This window comes from Lathyrus oleraceus, chromosome 2 (assembly GCF_024323335.1).
Source record: "Lathyrus oleraceus cultivar Zhongwan6 chromosome 2, CAAS_Psat_ZW6_1.0, whole genome shotgun sequence".
In the NCBI taxonomy this organism is placed as follows: Eukaryota; Viridiplantae; Streptophyta; class Magnoliopsida; order Fabales; family Fabaceae; genus Lathyrus; species Lathyrus oleraceus.
In genome coordinates this window covers 40490129-40498933 of record NC_066580.1, presented here as the reverse complement: position 1 = coordinate 40498933, position 8805 = coordinate 40490129, and positions in this window count along the sequence as shown.

Here is an 8805-nt window from a genome sequence, read left to right as displayed (position 1 = left end):
CATCCCTAATGGAATGTCAAGATCCATGCAGCCAAGAACAATTTTCATGTTCTCATTCCAATCCTTAAAATTTATCCCATTAAGGGCTTGAACATTATTCATATTAGTAGATATTGAAGCAATTGTATTTGAAAATAGAACATAATAAACACTATAAATATACTCACATAAAAAAACTGAATTATCAATTTGTTCAAATAAAGACATAACCCATCTCAAGATACCTAATGCACCATCAATATTGAGTCTTTGAACAATAATATTAACGGCTAGTGGTGCTCTGGTTGTAACGGTCAAAAATAGCTAATAAAAACATGTGGAATAATAAATCCCTCTTTAGATTGATTTACTATTCACATGTGAAAGCTTTTACTTATCACATGTTTAGCATCACATGCGCGTATAAAAACCGGTCAACCACCAATTATCCTTTGGGTCAATTGATACTCGCATGGACAAAAACATACACACAACCAGAAAAATATTCAATATTTTTCATAAGCAATTTCTTCAAAAGAGATCACTTTGACGACATTTTCATTTTAACTACTTACTTAAAAATGTTAAACTATTGTATGAAGATACAATCCGTAGCCAAATTTGAACAAAATTGAATCCAAGAAAAAATTGAAATTAAATCCAAATCAAAAATACCAATGCACTTTACTATAGTGATACAACATTGGTATTAAGTTTGATTCCAAAATATTAAGTTACAAATATTATTTATTATAAATAATAAATAATAAATAATATTCAAAAAATTTAGTCATATATATTATTTATTATAAAAAATAATAATATAATTATTATAACATATTGCATAACAAAAACTTATAAATATCTATAGCTTATACTTATTTAATTCACTCACGTTATACTCCTCCAAACAATTGCAAATTGAATGAATTTTCAATTAAAGATTAAACATAAATTAATTAATTTTCTTTTGATGATTCATCCAATTAAAGGTTGGATTGAAAAGAAAAATAGAAAACAAAAATATTCCAAAGTTATTCAATCTATGATTGCATATATAATATATAATATTCATCTTATTAACAAAAGATAAGTGTTACTGTTATCGGTCTTGATAAAAAAAATGATTCATAACAAATATACATGTAATTCAATCCATTGGTTGCAAATTAAAGATATGCAGACAAATATAATGGTCTCCAATGAATTGTTATCTCCTTCTGAATGGTATTTGCAACCAATCAGTATTGGTACTAAACAAAATAGAGTAATAAACCGTACCAGAAGATAACATAAATCCCAATTTTAGAAAATAAAGGTTCCGAAAAAATATATCCCAAAAATCAGATCAGATATGGGTGACTCTGATACCACTTGTTAGATCTGTTCATAACCTTATTATTTCTATTGATATAGAAATCAAGAATATAAATCTAAAATAATCTCTATGAGTCAATAAACCATCAACTTCTATCCCTTAAACCCATATCATAATTCAATCAGAGAATAAAAGCGGAAGCGTAACTGAATTTCCCATCTTGATTCTCTTCTGATGGTCATGAAGATAGAAGTTCTGATAGGCGGTTTTGTATTATCGACAAATGGGGACCATAACCCCTATAAATAACCAAAGGATTATTTCTTAGTGTTTAATATTCTAATTTTCCCCTCATCAAATTAGATATTGACTTATGGTATCTACACAATAATCTCATATTTCATGATATTTATGTTTTTAACCATATACTAAATTTTAATTAGACCTCTAAAGTTTTGGCTAATTAAATAATTGACCTAATATCGTACCTCAAAAAAATGAGAACACGACCTAGCGAAGCGCAATCGCGTGCTCGCAGTGATGAAATGAACATAGTCGCCACCGAACTTTATTTATTCCTAAAAAGGAAAGGGGAAATATCGATAAAACCCAAGAAAGTACGATAATGATTATGGTCGTTGCAACCAAATCAGGGGTCGGGATTCGATTACGTAAGGGGACGATATTAACACCCCTCACGTCCATTGTCCTCAACGGGAACCGTTAGGTTAGTTATGCGCGTTAGTGTTAGTTTGAAGTGTTAGACTTCTCAAGTTATTTAGGTGGGAAAGAAAGAATAGAAAACAGAAGAATATTTTTGGATTTTCAATGAAGGGGACTAAACCTAAGTTTTTTATTAATGGGCCTGACAAGATTTACGAATCCTGCTCCTACGTATCTCCAAGTGTAATAGAGAACTCAAGGCTTACGTAGTTCTGGATAGAAAAATGTTTCTTTATTGGTCGATTTTAGCGAATGCTACTTTGTGTCAATCAACGAAAAAATTGTTGGACTAACCAAAACAAGTGGAGAAGGGGACGTTCGCATCACGGTCGAATGGATTTACAAATCAACATTCGTGGGTAGCATTGCAAGCTTACTCACACATTCAAGTGGATGAAGCATTGCTTTGCATTGTCTTGAGACAAAATACCTTTCGTTTGAGAAAAGGGCTTAAGGGTCGATCGCACGGAAGTGAGAAAAGAGTTTGATTGGTATGAATATGTTTTAAGTAATGGCGAGAACTTGGATGAGTGAGATATCCATCCCGAATCCTAGTCTCAGGAGTGCGTGGTATCCACCACGTTCCATTTCCATCTTATTTGCGAAAAGGTTTGATATATTTATGTGTTTTTGAGATTTGATTGAGAAAAGGGTTTGACGAAACCGTGTTGACAATCTTGCATGATGGGGAGAGCTAAGATGGGCAAGATATCCATCTCGAATCTTATTCTCAGGAGTGCGTGATATCCACCATGTTCCATTTCCATCTTTATTGAAAAGTGTTAAATAAGAATTAAGTATTTTTGAGATTTATTGTGAAAATGGATTGACGTTGGATCAAGCATTTGATTAAAGATTGAGAAAGATTTGAATGACATGGTTTGAAAGAAATGAAATAGATAGAAATGGATGAATAGAAATGGATGGATTTGTTTATTGAGAAAATACTCGACGTTGAATCGAGTCTTTATTTTTTTGTTAATTTTGTAAATGATTGATTTTATTCTTGTGTTAGTACTAAGCTAAACAATCAAGCAATAAAGAAATAAGAGCGGTAAAATTATTACACGTCATGGAAACGGGGGTACATTTTGTCGGATGGGGATTCAAAATAAAGAGACAATTAAATCGGGCCCAATCAACGAATAGACAATGCATGAGTGTAGGTGCAAGAGGACGGTGTCATTGTAAGAAGGCCCAAGAGTAAGCCATGTGAAGAAAATATCGAACATAAATCATATTTGTAACACATTCAAAAATTAAATTGAAAGAAGTAAATCAAGACGTGCACGGATTAAAATCGGATTAAAAATACTATAAATAAGAATTAAGTATTTTTGAGATTTATTGTGAAAATGGATTGACGTTGGATCAAACATTTGATTAACGATTGAGAAAGATTTGAATGACATGGTTTGAAAGAAATGGAATAGATAGAAATGGATGAATAGAAATGGATGAATTTGTTTATTGAGAAAATACTCGACGTTGGATCGAGTCTTTATTTTTTTGTTAATTTTATAAATGATTGATTTTATTCTTGTGTTAGTACTAAGCTAAACAATCAAGCAATAAAGAAATAAGAACGGTAAAATTATTACACGTCATGGAAATGGGGGTACATTTTGTCGGATGGGGATTCCAAATAAAGAGACAATTAAATCGGACCCAATCAACGAATAGACAATGCATGAATGTAGGTGCAAGAGGATGGTCTCATTGTAAGAAGGCCCAAGAGCAAGTCATGTGAAGAAAATATCAAACATAAATCATATTTGCAACACATTCGAAAATTAAATTGAATGAAGTAAATCGGGACGTGCACGGATTAAAATCGGATTAAAAATACTATAAATAAGAATTAAGTATTTTTTAGATTTATTATGAAAATGGATTGACGTTGGATCAAGCATTTGATTAACGATTGAGAAAGATTTGAATGACATGGTTTGAAAGAAATGGAATAGATAGAAATGGATGGATTTGTTTATTGAGAAAATACTCGACGTTGAATCGAGTCTTTATTTTTTTGTTAATTTTGCAAATGATTGATTTTATTCTTGTGTTAGTACTAAGCTAAAAAATCAAGCAATAAAGAAATAAGAGCGGTAAAATTATTACACGTCATGGAAACGGGGGTACATTTTGTCGGATGGGGATTCAAAATAAAGAGACAATTAAATCGGACCCAATCAACGAATAGACAATGCATGAGTGTAGGTGCAAGAGGACGGTCTCATTGTAAGAAGGCCTAAGAGTAAGCCATGTGAAGAAAATATCGAACATAAATCATATTTGCAACACATTCGAAAGTTAAATTGAAAGAAGTAAATCGGGACGTGCACAGATTAAAATCGGAATGTGAGGATGCGAATCAAAGTCACATAACGCAAAGACGTGCAAGGGAAACGAAAATTGAGAAATAAACAAAGTCCTACGTAATGTGCTCAAAGTCGGTTTGCACATATCGACAATAGTTGAAATGTCATATGCGATTAATCAAAATGCGGCAAAATACTATCAATATATCGATAAAAATAATCATGGATAAATAACACGAGGTTCGCCAAATCCATAGATTAAAATCGATGTTTAAACAATAAATCAATGACAAACGTTAAAATCAAACAAGTGTCGGAGGAAATGGGAATGATACATTGAAGGATTAAAATGAAAATGGCAAATTGAAGGTCGAGCTCGTGACCTAGTGATAGGTCATAAATAAATACTTAGGGGGAAGCGAACTAGCTTCTCACCCACCCAACCATGAGCCATTAGTTGTCAAGTTAAGACAATCAAAAGTACATAAATGAAAGCTGAATTCATACAATAAAACCAACGACTTTTTCATTTCAACTACTTACTAAAAAAGGTTAAGTTACTGTATAAAAATACAATCCTTAGTCAAATTTGAACGAAATTGAACCAAAGAAAAAATTGAAATTAATTCCAAATCAAAAATACCAATGTACATTAGTGTAGTATTACAACATTGGTACTCAAAGATATTATTTATTATAAATCATAAATAATATCAAAAAAATTTAAGTCATATATATTACTTATTATAAATAATAATAATATAATTATTATAACATACTTGCATAGAAGAAACTTATAGAGTACATGACATAAAAAATAACATAGGCAGAGGTTATACTTATTCAATTCACTAACGTTATACTCATCCTGACAATTGCAAATAGAATGAATTTTCAATTAAATATCAAACATGAATAAATTAATTTTCTTTCGATGATTCATTTAATTAAAGGCTGAATTGAAAAATAAATAGAAAATAAAAATATTCCAAAGTTGTTCAATCCATGATTGCATATATATAATATATAATATATAGTATTCATCTTATTAACAAAAGATAATCTTTTGTGTTATCGATCTTGATATAAAAAAAAGGATACATTACAAATATACATGTAATTCAATCCACTAGTTGCAAATTAAAGGTATGCAGACAAATATAACGATTTTTAATAAATTGGTATTTCCTTCATAACGGTATTTGCAACCAATCGATATTGGTACTAAACAAAATAAAGTAATATACAGTACAATTGGAAGATAACATAAATCCCAATTTCAGAAAATAAAGGTTAAAAAAAAAATATCCCAAAAATAAAATTGAATCAGATATGGGTTACTCTGACAAGATATGTGTGACTCTGGCACCACTTGTTAGATCTGTTCATAACATTATTATTTCTATCGATATAGAAATCAAGAACGGAACTCTAAAATAACTCTATGAGTTGATACACCATCAACTTGTATCCCTTAAATCCATATTAGAATTCAATCAGGCAATAAAAGCGAAAGCATACTTGAATTTGCCATTGAGAGTCACGAAGGGTTTGCGATCTTCCAATTTGTAGAGTTTCTTTATTGTTCATTCATTCTATTTTGAGATCGATGAAGAGATAATTTCTGATAAGTCGTTTTGTCTTGTCTACAAATGGGGACCATAACCCCTGTAAATAACCTAATGGTTATTTCTTAGTGTTCAATATTCTAATTTGACCCCTCATCAAATTAGACATTGACTTATGATATCTACATAATAATCTCATATTTCATGACATTTATGTTTTTAGCCACATACTTAATATATATTAGACGAATTTACAAAAATAATCCACTTTTTCAAGGAAATTCCCAAAATACCCCTAGTTTCAAAAATATTCCCAAACTACCCCATTTTTAGGAGGAGGCGCCAATTCAATTGGCGACTCCTCTTAAATAGCTGAATGGAGGCGCCAATTGGATTGGCGCCCATGTGTATAAGTTGATAGGAGACGCCAATTGGATTGGCACCTCAGTGTAAAATGCATTTTTTTTGGTAAATGGTATACGTGATAGATAAATTTGAAATAGGACCAATTGATATTAATAAAATTTCCCGTTTACACAAAAAAGCCTAATGGTGATGACCGGGATCACCTAACCGACCTTCGGTCCCACATCCTCTAGCTACCCTAACCCGTGGCCCTAACCCACGTTGATTGTAACACCCCAAATAAAGTAAAAGAATTATTTAATTAAGTTGATAATATTATTTTATTAATTTAATTAAATAAAATGGATTATTGGATTATTATTATTATTATTATCATTATTATTTGGAATAATAATATTTGGAAAATATATATAAGTTGGAATTAAGAGAAGAGTTCATTTTTTTTGGAACAGAAGAGTTTCACGTGAGAAACAGAGCAGCTGCAGAGAAGAGGAAAAGGGCGAAGAGCGGTAGAGCAAAGGCTGAAGAACGGAAAAGCTGAAGATTAGAGATTGCAGGATTATCTGAGGTAAGGGGTCTGAACCTTATTAAACAATAATATGCGAGCAAATTCATGATATAGGGTGGATTGTTGATGGATTTTAGGGATTCTAGAGAGATAGGGAAGTTGGGGTTTTGATTAGAAATTCCCCGATCTGTGAGTTTTGTTGAGTTATATGCATGATAATCGAAGTATGTGTGTATATATGACTGTTAATTGTTGAATGCTGAATAATTGCGTGAGTCGCGTTTTCTCGGACGCGTAGCTTTTTACGGAAATTGAATCGGAGGTCCGGAAGTCCTCCGACGGCGGAAAATGCGGAGGATTCTGCATTCTGCCTTGTGTTAGCGCAGGAACTGCTGTTTTGTCTGCGTTAACCGGTTAACCCAGGGTGTTAACCGGTTAACACTGTTATAAATTGAGAAAATGTTGAGTTTTGCCTGCGTTAACCGGTTAACCTATAGCGTTAACCGGTTAACACTGTTGCGTTTTGCCTGGAAGTGTATTTTCCTGCGTTAACCGGTTAACCTATAGCGTTAACCGGTTAACACTGTTCCAGTATTGAAAAATGGCTAATTTTTATGTTGAAATTGTGATTTGGCCTATTGTGGTTAAGTGTGATGAATTAATTTGTTAAGTTATAATTTTGTTGTGGTTTTGTTGAGTTGTATGTCATGCTATTAATGATGATGACAACATGACTACATGATGCTGTTGTTGCGATGTTGATTGTGTTGCATGTTTGGTGTGCATGCATTCATGAAAGGCCGATGCCTAGTGATGAACGGACTGAGTTCCAATGATGTTGTTGACTCCGGGCTTGTTGAGAGGCTTGGTTCCTTACGGGGAACTCGGATTCTATGGTGATGAATCTGGGAGTAGTGATCCTGTAGTTGGTCACAAAATGGGTATACCGAGTCGTGTTGAGTCATGCATGGGTGTGTGCATTGCATTTGATATGTTGTTTCGTTGATGTTCATGAGTATGTTAATTATGATGATTATGATGAGATGTGTTGGCATATGTGATATATAATTATGTTTATATTCCTGTCGTTATATTATTATTTAATAATGTAATTCTCACCCCTTCTGCATGTGTTTATGTTCATCTATGATGAGCAATGTGCAGATAAAGAGGAGTAGCTATTGTTGAGGTTTGAAGAATAAGTGTAGAGTTACTCTACAGAGTCGAGTCAAATGCTCTGGTCATGTGACACCGGGGTTATGGGAGTCGATAAATAACTAGCTATTATTTAAGTTGTTTATGTTGGCTAATATGTTGAGATGTTTTGTTGAGATAATGTTGAAACATTATTATGAATTGTTATATGATGAATGAGAATAATTGTGTTGTTGTCCGCTGTGAAGTTTTAATAAAATAAATAATATGTTTTTATATTGTGATGCGATAAGTGTTCAGTTGTAAGAAATGTAAGCTCTTCTACATGTTGTACTCTGATAATCTATTTAAATATGTCGTTGGGTAGAAGGGTGTTACATTAGTGGTATCAGAGCATGGTCAGTCCAGTCGAGTCATAATGTGATGTTTTCCCTGTTGGTCGATTAGTGTAGATGACACTGTCGATACTTAACGGCTGTGGTTGTGTTGTGCAGAGAGTATGGCTGGAGAAAATGACCTTGTGATTGTTGAGGCTCTGGCTGCTATAGCGCAGGCTATGCAGGCGCAGCAGAATCCGCCGGTCGACGAGTTTAAGAATTTGGGAAGGTTTCTGAAGAATAACCCTCCTACATTCAAAGGGCGCTACGATCCAGATGGTGCTCAGAATTGGCTGAGGGAAATTGAGAAGATTTTCCGGGTGATGACGTGTACTGAAGCACAGAAGGTGCAGTTTGGTACGCATATGTTATCTGAAGAGGCGGAACACTGGTGGGATAACACTCGTCAGAGAATTGAAGTACCAGGTACTGAGATGACTTGGGAAAGGTTCAAGACGGCCTTTCTGGAGAAATATTTTCCTGCTGATGT